Source organism: Panicum virgatum, chromosome 4K, assembly GCF_016808335.1.
Source record: "Panicum virgatum strain AP13 chromosome 4K, P.virgatum_v5, whole genome shotgun sequence".
In the NCBI taxonomy this organism is placed as follows: domain Eukaryota; kingdom Viridiplantae; phylum Streptophyta; class Magnoliopsida; order Poales; family Poaceae; genus Panicum; species Panicum virgatum.
Window position 1 is genome coordinate 4,013,121 of NC_053139.1, and position 10,073 is coordinate 4,023,193.

Below are 10,073 nucleotides of genomic sequence, written 5' to 3' on the forward strand. Positions count from 1 at the left end.
AAATGCAGCGGAGATTAAATAGAAGTTTAGTTTAGAAAAACAACATTAACTATGGTGACATGAGGACGTCACATCGAGCCCACTGATGTGAATCTTGGTTAGCTCCAACCAGCAACAAACACCTGAAAACAGAATAACAACAAACCCTGAGTATACTAATACTCAATAAGGCTTACCCGACATGGGTATACTTAGCCCACTATCTAGACATGCAAGCTTTTTGGCTCTGGAGTTTATTTTTGCTAGAAAGCGACTAATAGTGGATCCTTACTTTCAATATTTTAGCTCAAGTTTAATATACAAATATCAACTAGGTTTGCATAAACATCTAGAGCAAACATGGTATATCACATTATATTTTCCAAGAGTACCATAAACATATCTCATCACATTGTCATTCTCATTCCACTTCTTTACTACGATGTGACAAAGAGATCAAGGCTCTCATAACCGCGAGTCATGGTGAATCGATCCAATTTAATCTTGCAAGGTGGACCTAACTCACACGACACATGCAAACCACGCTGGGCCACACGTGTCAGCTGTTCCCATCATTACCACGACATCTGAACTACGCCTGCTAAAACCCAGGTGAAGGGTATAACACCCCTGTGTTAATCCTAGCGCTAATCACATGTTTTATCGCTAACTATGGTTAAGTAATGTCATTAGCTTCCTAATGACCGTTGTTATTACTTAAACCTCGCAGGAATTTGAGCACGTTTTCTCCCTAATCCAAGCTCCAAATCAACTTTCTCCCAAAACGAAAGTTCTAGATTTTCTTTTCCTCTACAACTTTTATTTTGGTCAAATTTCAAGTTCCCATGTAAAATTTTGAGTTCGGGGTGGTCAAAATCGGTAAAAAACGTTCACTGTGTTTCCCTGTTCGGCCCTGTGCTCGTACGCGATGCCCATGCCGCGACCGGCATACCGCCGGCGACATCCACGCATCGGCCGTCGGTGAACCCCGCCCGCCACGCTCACTCGCTCGTCCTTATCCCGTGCGCGCGTCCCTATCCATTCCCCGTTCCCTTCTTCTCCTTCCTGTTCGAGCTCGAGACGAGCCAAGCCGAGCAGAGCTCGCTGTCGCTTGCAGCGCCGGCCACCCCTCGCCACCCCGCCTCAATCCCTCGCGCCCCAAGCCGCGCAGCCTTGCCCCGCAACTCATCCACCTAGCCCCGACCTCGATTAGGCCGTTCCCTGGCCGGAATCGGGTCGCCATCGCCGGCCGCCATAGTTGCTCCGCCGGAGCTCCGCCCCCTCCGTCGATCCCCTACCTTCGGCCCTCCTCCGTCCAAATCGAGTGCACGGTGAGCATCCACGTGACCTACTCATGCTCCCCGGCCCTTTCCCCGCTCGATCCCCACGTTGCCGCCGTCGAGAACGCGTCGCGCCGCTGTGAGCGCCTGGCCGTCGCCGCCGCGCCGCCGCGGGGCCGCTCTGCACGCGCTCGCGGAGTGCCGCCGCGAGCCCCAAGTCCGCCTGGGCCCCCTGGCCGTGGGTGCACCCCGCCTCCGCCGCTGGCCGGCCACGGCCGGGCCGGAATGCCGTGCCGCCGCGCGCCCCTGCCTTGCGCCGCCGCAGGCCGCCGCGCGCGTCCCCCCTGCTCCTCCCCGCGGCCGCCCTTGCTCCGCCCTGCACCGGCCCCGCCGGGCTGCCCGCCATGGCCCCGACGCGGGCAAAACAGGGGAGCTGGGCTGGGCTCCCTCCCACTAACGGGTGGGGCCCAGTCGTCAGCCCTCTATTTAGATTTTTGTTTTCCAAATTCATTTATTTATTTCGGCTGAAAACTTTGAAAATGTGTAGAAAAATTCGAAAATGCAAACTAAATTTTGTTGGGTTGCTTAGATCACGATTTTCAGAGGAAAAATGTGCATGTGTGTAAAATGTCACTTTTGCCCCTGCTGAAAATTTGGTTTGTGCTTAAGCTAGTTTATTTTGTATCGGTTGTTCTGTTTGTCTAAAAATCATGAAATTTATGCAGTGGCCTAATCTTTGTATGTGTAATACACTGTAAAAATTTCAGATGCTGGTGCTGTGCACTTTTGTGTAAATCTAATTGTGTTTAGTTTAACTTGCTAGGGTTAAAATAAATACTTTCTATCATAAATAAATATTGGAAAAATTATGTGGCATGCTTTATCAAAATCATGTTATTTTGATAAATTATTGTTTCTAGTTCACGTCTGTAAGTTAGGTCCTTGCTTTTAATTTGTTCCTAGCTATGCTCTTTTCTTTTATAGGTGTTGCTAGTTAATTCCTTCATGCATGTGAGCTCCTGTTTGAGTCATTCTAATCTTGTAGGCCCAGGTTGATGCTTGTTGTAGGTACCTTGCCTAGGGTTGCTTGATAGTAATTTCTTTTAGGTCCATAATTTAATCCATATTGCTTTAGGGTTGTGTTTAATCCTCTGAAGCAAGTTTAGTAACTGTTGTTTGGAGGAAACAATTCAAGCTAAAATAAATTGAATGAACTCTCGTATTATAGCACCAACCCGTTTTTGCCTTTTGAGCTGGTTTGTCGTGTTTGCTCGATAAATGATTGCCCAGTCAGGTCTTTCTTGTAATTGCATTGCATCATGAGCACTAATGCATCATGTGTTGTTTTCTTTATGTTCATGCACTCGCCTCGTTGCATATCATTTAGGTACGCTAGACGTACAACGTGCGGACGTGGAGCACGTGCTGACGGAACCGAACCACAAGACGGTGTTGGGCGGACGCATCCTGAAGAAAGAAGGACCCACTGGAGCAACCGAAGACCCGGCTCAAAGTCGGAAGGGCCCAAGGCCTTGTTAGTACTAACACTAGCTTAGTGTTACTCCCAGGCAAGCCCCGGTGCATAACCTACTATTTTAATTTATGAATCATTATATAATTATAATTTGTGCATTATGTTTTTAGGAATTGTTTGGAATCTTAGTTGCATTATCCCCAGGTTCCTTTGGTCTTATACTTGTATATATATAGGTCGTTAGTACTACCATGCTTAAATAGGACTCGGTAGAAGTCGAGAGATTTCATGTCACTCGCGAGATATAGGACCACTGGGATTTTTTATGGCAAAGTTATTGGAGAAAGGATTGACGAGGAAAGAGAAATGGAGACCGGGTGGAGATGAATCTGATTATGGATATGAAATGGATGAAGAGTATGCCTCCGCCTGTGTCGATTAAGCCCCGTACCGTTGTCTGGCCCTGCTGATCGAGTTTGAACAGTACTAACCGCATGCCGGGAGTAGGAGGTAGTCGAAACCGGTAAGCTTAGTAACATATGTGCACCGGTAGGCGGACTTGATACTGTCTTCACCAGTGGAGCTAGTATAAAAACTCATGGCTGACACTTCGTTGGTATCGGTGGGGGCTAGCAGTCCCGGGTCGCAGGGCAGTTCGGCTATTTGGTGTGCATATGTGAAGGGTTGCCACGTATGGTCCGACGGGGCCTATATGTGACGTGTGTGTTAGGTCCACCTTGCAAGGTTAAATCGGATAGATTCGCCGTCAGTCGCTCTCGGATATGAGCACCTTGATCACAGCACCGCATTGTAGTAAGGAAATGAAACATGAAGGATATTTGGAAATGATTTTCTAAATTAATATTCAATATTTACCATGTTTGCTTTAGCTATGCAAATCTTAGCTGATAATTTATCTATATAGAATCTTGAGCTAAAATATTAAAAGTAAGGATCCACCCTTAGATGCTTTTCCGCAAAACCAATCCACCAGCCCAAAAGCCTTGCATGTCTAGATAATGGGCTAAGTATACCCTTAGTCATGTAAGCCTTGCTGAGTATTAGTATACTTAGGGTTTGTTGTTACTTTGTTTTCAGGTATTTATTGTTGGTGGAAGCTGACTAGGATTCACGTCGATGGGCTCGATGTGACATCCTCCCGACTTCGTAGATATCGTGGTTTTCAAACTGAACTTTCTTTCTAAATTTCCGCTGCACTTTTAACTCTGATAACTTTTATTTAAACTTAATTGTAATACTTTGCTTTGTAAACTTAATTTTGAGAACTTTAGTCTGCTTGTAATCATCTGTGCTCGTCTTCGTGCGAGACTTCCGGTGTTTTCGATCCTTAACCCAACAGGCTGCCGGATTACACCGTTTTAAGTGCGCTATAACTTGATTAATGCTTAAAATGATAGTTAGTGCACTTAAGCCGGTTTAATTTAGGCGATTCTGTTACAGCTGGTATCAGAGCCGAAACACACTGGGGTGATTACTTGCATACTTAATTTTGTTTAAAACTAATATTTAACTAGTAAACTTGTTGGGTTTGAAAAGTTGACGCTAGATGCGCTAAGGAATAAGATAGATAGCTCGTATGCCCTATTTAGGTTTTATTAGTTAGGTGACATCTATGTATCTATTTTATTCCAGCACTTCCAGCTTTTACTTTTCATTAAACCTTACTTTTGTGCACAACTATTATTCTGTAACGACGCACCTACATTAAGGTAAGTAAGGTAAGTATTCTTGGTAGTCCTTAAAATAGCCCACGTGTTTCATACGTACGCGGGTCCCGTATGTTGAGCATACGAGGAGGTGATAAGACTCAATTCAAATGAGTCTGTCACTATGTGCCACCTGATATGGAGTGCGGATTTCTTACCGTGTGATTGTAATCACGACCATCTCGTAAGGCAATGTTACGAGGTGAAGACTCGTTATGCAGTTGGTCATAACCGTGTACCTTGGGACACATGTACCCTTGGGTGTCCCGTAAGGCGATTTGTACGGGAATTGAATACGTTGCCTCGGTAACGTATGCAGCACTGCCCATTCAGCGTCGAACGTTTGGGTGCCGTCTCTATAGTGGATGGTAATGTATGTGTGAATATGTGGGAAACTGCATATGCGTTACCCATGTGGTGTAGGACACATGGGGGCCGTTCGTGTGTGCTGGCACAAAGGGTCCAGAAATGGATTTATATATCTCTTTATATCTTGTGTTTGTCTGCAGGTACACTAACCACGTTACGTAAGCTTTGAACGTATTGTGCCACCAATTGTCTTCGTATGCCTAGTTATTGGCATTTGTTGGTGAGGAACGATAGAACGTGCATGCATCATGGCATAGCTTGGTTTGGTTGATCGTCTTGCTTGTTGCATCGTTTTACTGAAATGTGTCGCTTTTCCCTGCATGTCCGCTTAGTTTTTTTAGTGTTGTAATAGTGGAACCAACGTAATCTGCTACTCTAATCTTGAGTCGAGAAGATCTTTTGTGAGTTAGTGGCTGTGAATCTTGTGCGAACCTTACCGTTGATCTTAGCTTGTAATCCAAAACGAACCCTTGATCCTTGCCTTGAATCTATTTCGGCAAATGCATTGTGCTTTTTCCTGTGATAGTTAATCCATGATGATTGTCAACAAAATCCTACAATCCATCGCTCAATGATCATTCTACCCTCTATTGATGTTGTACCCTGTATTGTTGGTTATTTTGACTCTAATACCTGAACCTTGTACCTTCATTCTTGCCCAGTTAGTTTTGGATAAATTAAAAAGATTCATGATAAAATAATTTTTTAATTGCAGTTATTGCAACCATCATGCATCACATCATTTCACATCATTGATCAGTGCATGGTGTTGCATCATCGTCATCGAGAAAATGTGGGCTAACTAACGGGTATGCCCGAGTAGAACTTCGAGTTGCCTTCGGTTTCTTAAACCTATCTTGTCATTGCTGGCGCTATTGGGTTGCTACTCTTGATTTCTTGGGGTAAATTCCTTCATTGGCCCTAGAAAAAATAGTGATCCCCTCTATGACCCTGCGAAAATGAAACTTCCTTATTTGGCACCAATTTTATTTCCTATCCCCTCTATGACCCTACCGTTACCTCTGTGAGCCACTTCCGTTGTTTCTTCAGTTGCCGTGAGAGTTCTGGACGGGCGTCGGTGTTAACTGGTAGTGGAGCAGGCACATATGCGAGTCACGGCAGCAGCACGCGTACCTTCGCCATGCCGCACGACCTGCACGCGGCTGCGACCCTGCTGTTGGCGCCGCGTGCCACCTCCCGCTCCCGTTCGAAGCAGCAGGACTACGCCTCCTCAGCCTCGCCCTTGACGCACGGCGGCGGTCGTAGGAGCCGCTCCACCATGGCGCGCAAACCCACCGGGGCGTCCTCATGGCCACTGGCTATGCATCCGCCCCCGCGAGCGCCTGCTGGAGCCGCTCGCCCGCAGGCCGGCCTGCGCCACACGCAGGCGTTGAGCCACCGATGTGCCCCAACGTCGACCGCACGGCATGCTCCTCCTCCTGCTCCTCGTGGCTGCTGGCAAGACCCTGCCATGCCTACGCCTCTGACCGCCTGCCGGAGCAGCTTGAAGAGGCTGGCCTTGGCCGCCCGCCCTTGCCACTGAGAGGCCGCCTCCGAAATTCGCCGTGTTCAAAGCCTCTCCGCTCGATTCCTTCAATTGGAAGATTTGCCCCCCATTCTCTCGACCTCCCCACAGCTCAACTGCAGCCCGCCATAGGCTGCATCGAGCCGTCGCCGGCGAACACCGAGCTTCCAGCGCCACCTCCTCTCCCTCTATTCCATCCAAACAGACAAATGGGTTTGCTGCAGCCTCGCCGTGCTCATGCGCTCGCCGTCGCCGCGCGTTCCAATCTGGGTTGGTTGGGGAGGGGAGGTGGAGCGGAGGCGTTGGAACCGGACTGCGATGGTGCAGGCGCTTGCGCTTGCGCGGGGAGCTGAGGGCGGTGAGGCGAGCAAAGAGCTTGAGTAGGCGGCTTTAGTAAGAGCAGAGGGAGCGGTCGAAGGTGGCGGCGAGGACGGTGGGCGCGGACGGTGGTGGCCAGCTAGCGCGGCGACGCGGGCACACAGACCCGCCCTAGTGTGGTGGCGCGGTGACGTGCCGCCCCGGCCGACGGTGCGGCGTGGGCGGCCACAGTGAGAGCGACCGACGGCGTGCATGGCCGGCGGGCGAGAGGACGGTGGTGCAGTGCAGACGGCCGGCGGCGGGGCAGCGGGGACGGCGAGGCGAGCACGGCGGCTGTCTGAGCAAGGCGCGCGTATGACAAGGTTGGAACAGCATACGGTAGGCAACGGCGCAGTGCAGGAAACGAACGGAAGTGGCTCACGGAGTAACAGTAGGACCATGCAAGGGATAGAAAATTAAATTGGTGTCAAATAAGGAAGTTTCATTTTCACAGGGCCATAGAGGGGAGCACTATTTTTTCTAGGGCCGTGGAAGGAATTTACCCGATTTCTTGTGGTGGTGTTTTAGTCACATAACCATGATGCCGCGATGGAACCTAGGGCCTCATGTGCACTGCAGCCACATGATTGAGCCACTAGGAGCGCGCTGGTGCCAAGGTATATGTGACATAACTCACTGCAATCCCCTTTTATGCAACCTTACTAGTGTCCTAACTATTCGGACCTCACTCAAGAGTGTAAGGTTAACGAGGTTTAGTTCCGAAAGAATGGGTACGGGGTACGTATCATGTGCATCCTCAACTCATATGTGTGTGCATCATACCCATGCATCTCAGGGCGAGTATCACACAAGAGCATTGTCATCTTTGCATCATGGTGTATGCATCATTGGGTCAGCATCATGACAATTGCATCGTGTCATATGCACCATTTCATCCATCATTTTATTATACTAGCATTGCAATCATAAATCTCAAGAGTGCATCATTATCATGGTTATCGAGCATCTGCCCACTGAGTTGGAATATTTTGTCATGATCCCTTGATTGCATTGGCATAAATAAATATGTTTTACAACTAGCATCCTCCAACTCAGTCAGATAATAAAATCCTGAGCAAGGATGTTCCAAAATCTCCTTCTACACCATTCTTTTGTGTTCTCCTCGCTTGACATCCGTAAGCCTTGTGATGAATCTCACCGATATTGTTTTCCTCATGTGATGATCTCAACCTTGTGAGAACTCACCACTTGGTCTCATCATCGTACCTTGTTCGGTCAACTTTTCTTTCGGATCTGAAAACCTTGCACGGCTCAATTCTCCATTCTAATTGAAGAGCTGTGTAAGAATCGAGTTCGGGTGTTCACTTAAAAGCAATTGCCGTCATCGGGAGGCATCCCCAGCTGCACGCAAAGAGGAAGTTCCTTTCACCTTATTAGGAAATCCTGGTTTTAGACTGCATGCGTAACCTTGAGTTCTCTAAACCACCTTGCTTAAGTTGGAGCTAGAAACTCTGGTATGCCGTGTTAGTTACGGTTGTTTGTGTGTATATCATTTATGTGAGCTCCCCTGAAATAGAAGTTATCATACTGCTAAAGATGTCTCCAACTTTATTCTGTTCCTTAGGTGAATAATGGAGTATGCAGCGGGAAGCAGTAGGAAGGACCCTGGTCAGGGGCACATTAACCTTCTACCCTCCGACAACATGATAACCGAAGCACCAATGAGGCAATTTGAGCCTTGCCACTGTTGTAAGATCTACGACCGCCCCTGTCTATGAAGCAGCTCCAACAAAAAGAAAAGTGATCACAGCAAAGTACCTGAAGAATATGCTAACCCCAGACCGGAAATAAATGGGAAGCAAGAGGAGACACATAATGTTTACTCGGACTCCTTAATGCCACCATCACAACTTCCGATGGAACTTAAAGATCCCCATGTAGAGTGTATGGCTCTCAAGAGCAGTGGATACGACATAGATTTGAGTGGATGGGAAATTACATGCACAGAATTCATTCCACGTGGTAGAAGGCAAGCTAGCAGCACTACTGATGTTGACCCAACCATAAGAGCAAGAACTCGCTCCCCTGTTCGGGGTTCAATGAGGTCAAAGAAGAAATGTCACTGCACCGGTTGTCAACCTTGTTTCAAGTGTGTTGAATACGGCCATTTCATCCGGGATTGCCGTTCATCCACTTGGAAAGATCCACCGAATTCGGTTAGCACCTCTAATAATCTGAACTGGACAAAGATACTATCCGATGTTCGTATGTCGGGAGGCGACTCAAACCATCTACTTCGGATGTTAGCTGCACAGTACGAACCACCTACACAAGGTCAGAGGTCAAATAAGCAATGCGATAGAGAAAAATCTTGTACTTGGTACCTTCATGAAGGGATGATTCACGCTGAATGCTCTACCCCCAAGAAAGCTTCCAAAGGTAAGTTAGTTTGAGGAAGGTAATTTCAGGATAGTGTTAATATCCTTGGTTAACGAACATCTTCCCTCCTTATTTTGTCACTTACGCACATGAATCTCGGGACGAGATTCTTTAAAGGGGGAAGGGCTGTAACACCCCTGTGTTAATCCTAGCACTAATCACATGTTTAATTGCTAACTATGGTTAAGTAACGTCATTAGCTTCCTAATGACCATTGTTATTACTTAAACCTCGTAGGAATTTGAGCACGTTTTCTCCCTAATCCGAGCTCCAAATCAACTTTCTCCCAAATGAAAGTGCTAGATCTTCTTTTCCTCTACAACTTTTATTTTGGTCAAATTTCATGTTCCCATGCAAAATTTTGAGTTCGGGATGGTCAAAATCGGGTCAAAATCGGTCAAAACGTTCACTGTGTTTCCCTGTTCGGCCCTGTGCTCGTACGCGACGCCCAAGCCACGACCGGCTTACCGCCGGCGACCTCCACGCATCGGCCGTCGGCGAACCTCGCCCGCCGCGCTCACTCGCTCGTCCTTATCCCGTGCACGCGTCCCTATCCATTCCCGGTTCCCTTCTTCTTCTTCCTGCTCGAGCTCGAGACGAGCCAAGCCGAGCAGAGCTTGCTGTCGCTCGCCGCGCCGGCCACCCCTCGCCACCCGGCCTCAATCCCTCACGCCCCAAGCCGCGCAGCCTTGCCCCGCAACTCCTCCACCCAGCCCCGACCTCGATTAGGCCGTTCCCCTGCCGGAATCGGGTCGCCAACGCCGGCCGCCATAGTTGCTCCGCCGGAGCTCCGTCCCCTCCGTCGATCCCCTACCTCCGGCCCTCCTCCGTCCAAATCGAGTGCACGGTGAGCATCCACGCGACCTACTCATGCTCCCCGGCCCTTTCCCGCTCGATCCTACTCATGCAACCGAAGACCCGGCTCAAAGTCGTAAGGGCCCAAGGCCTTGTTAGTACTAACA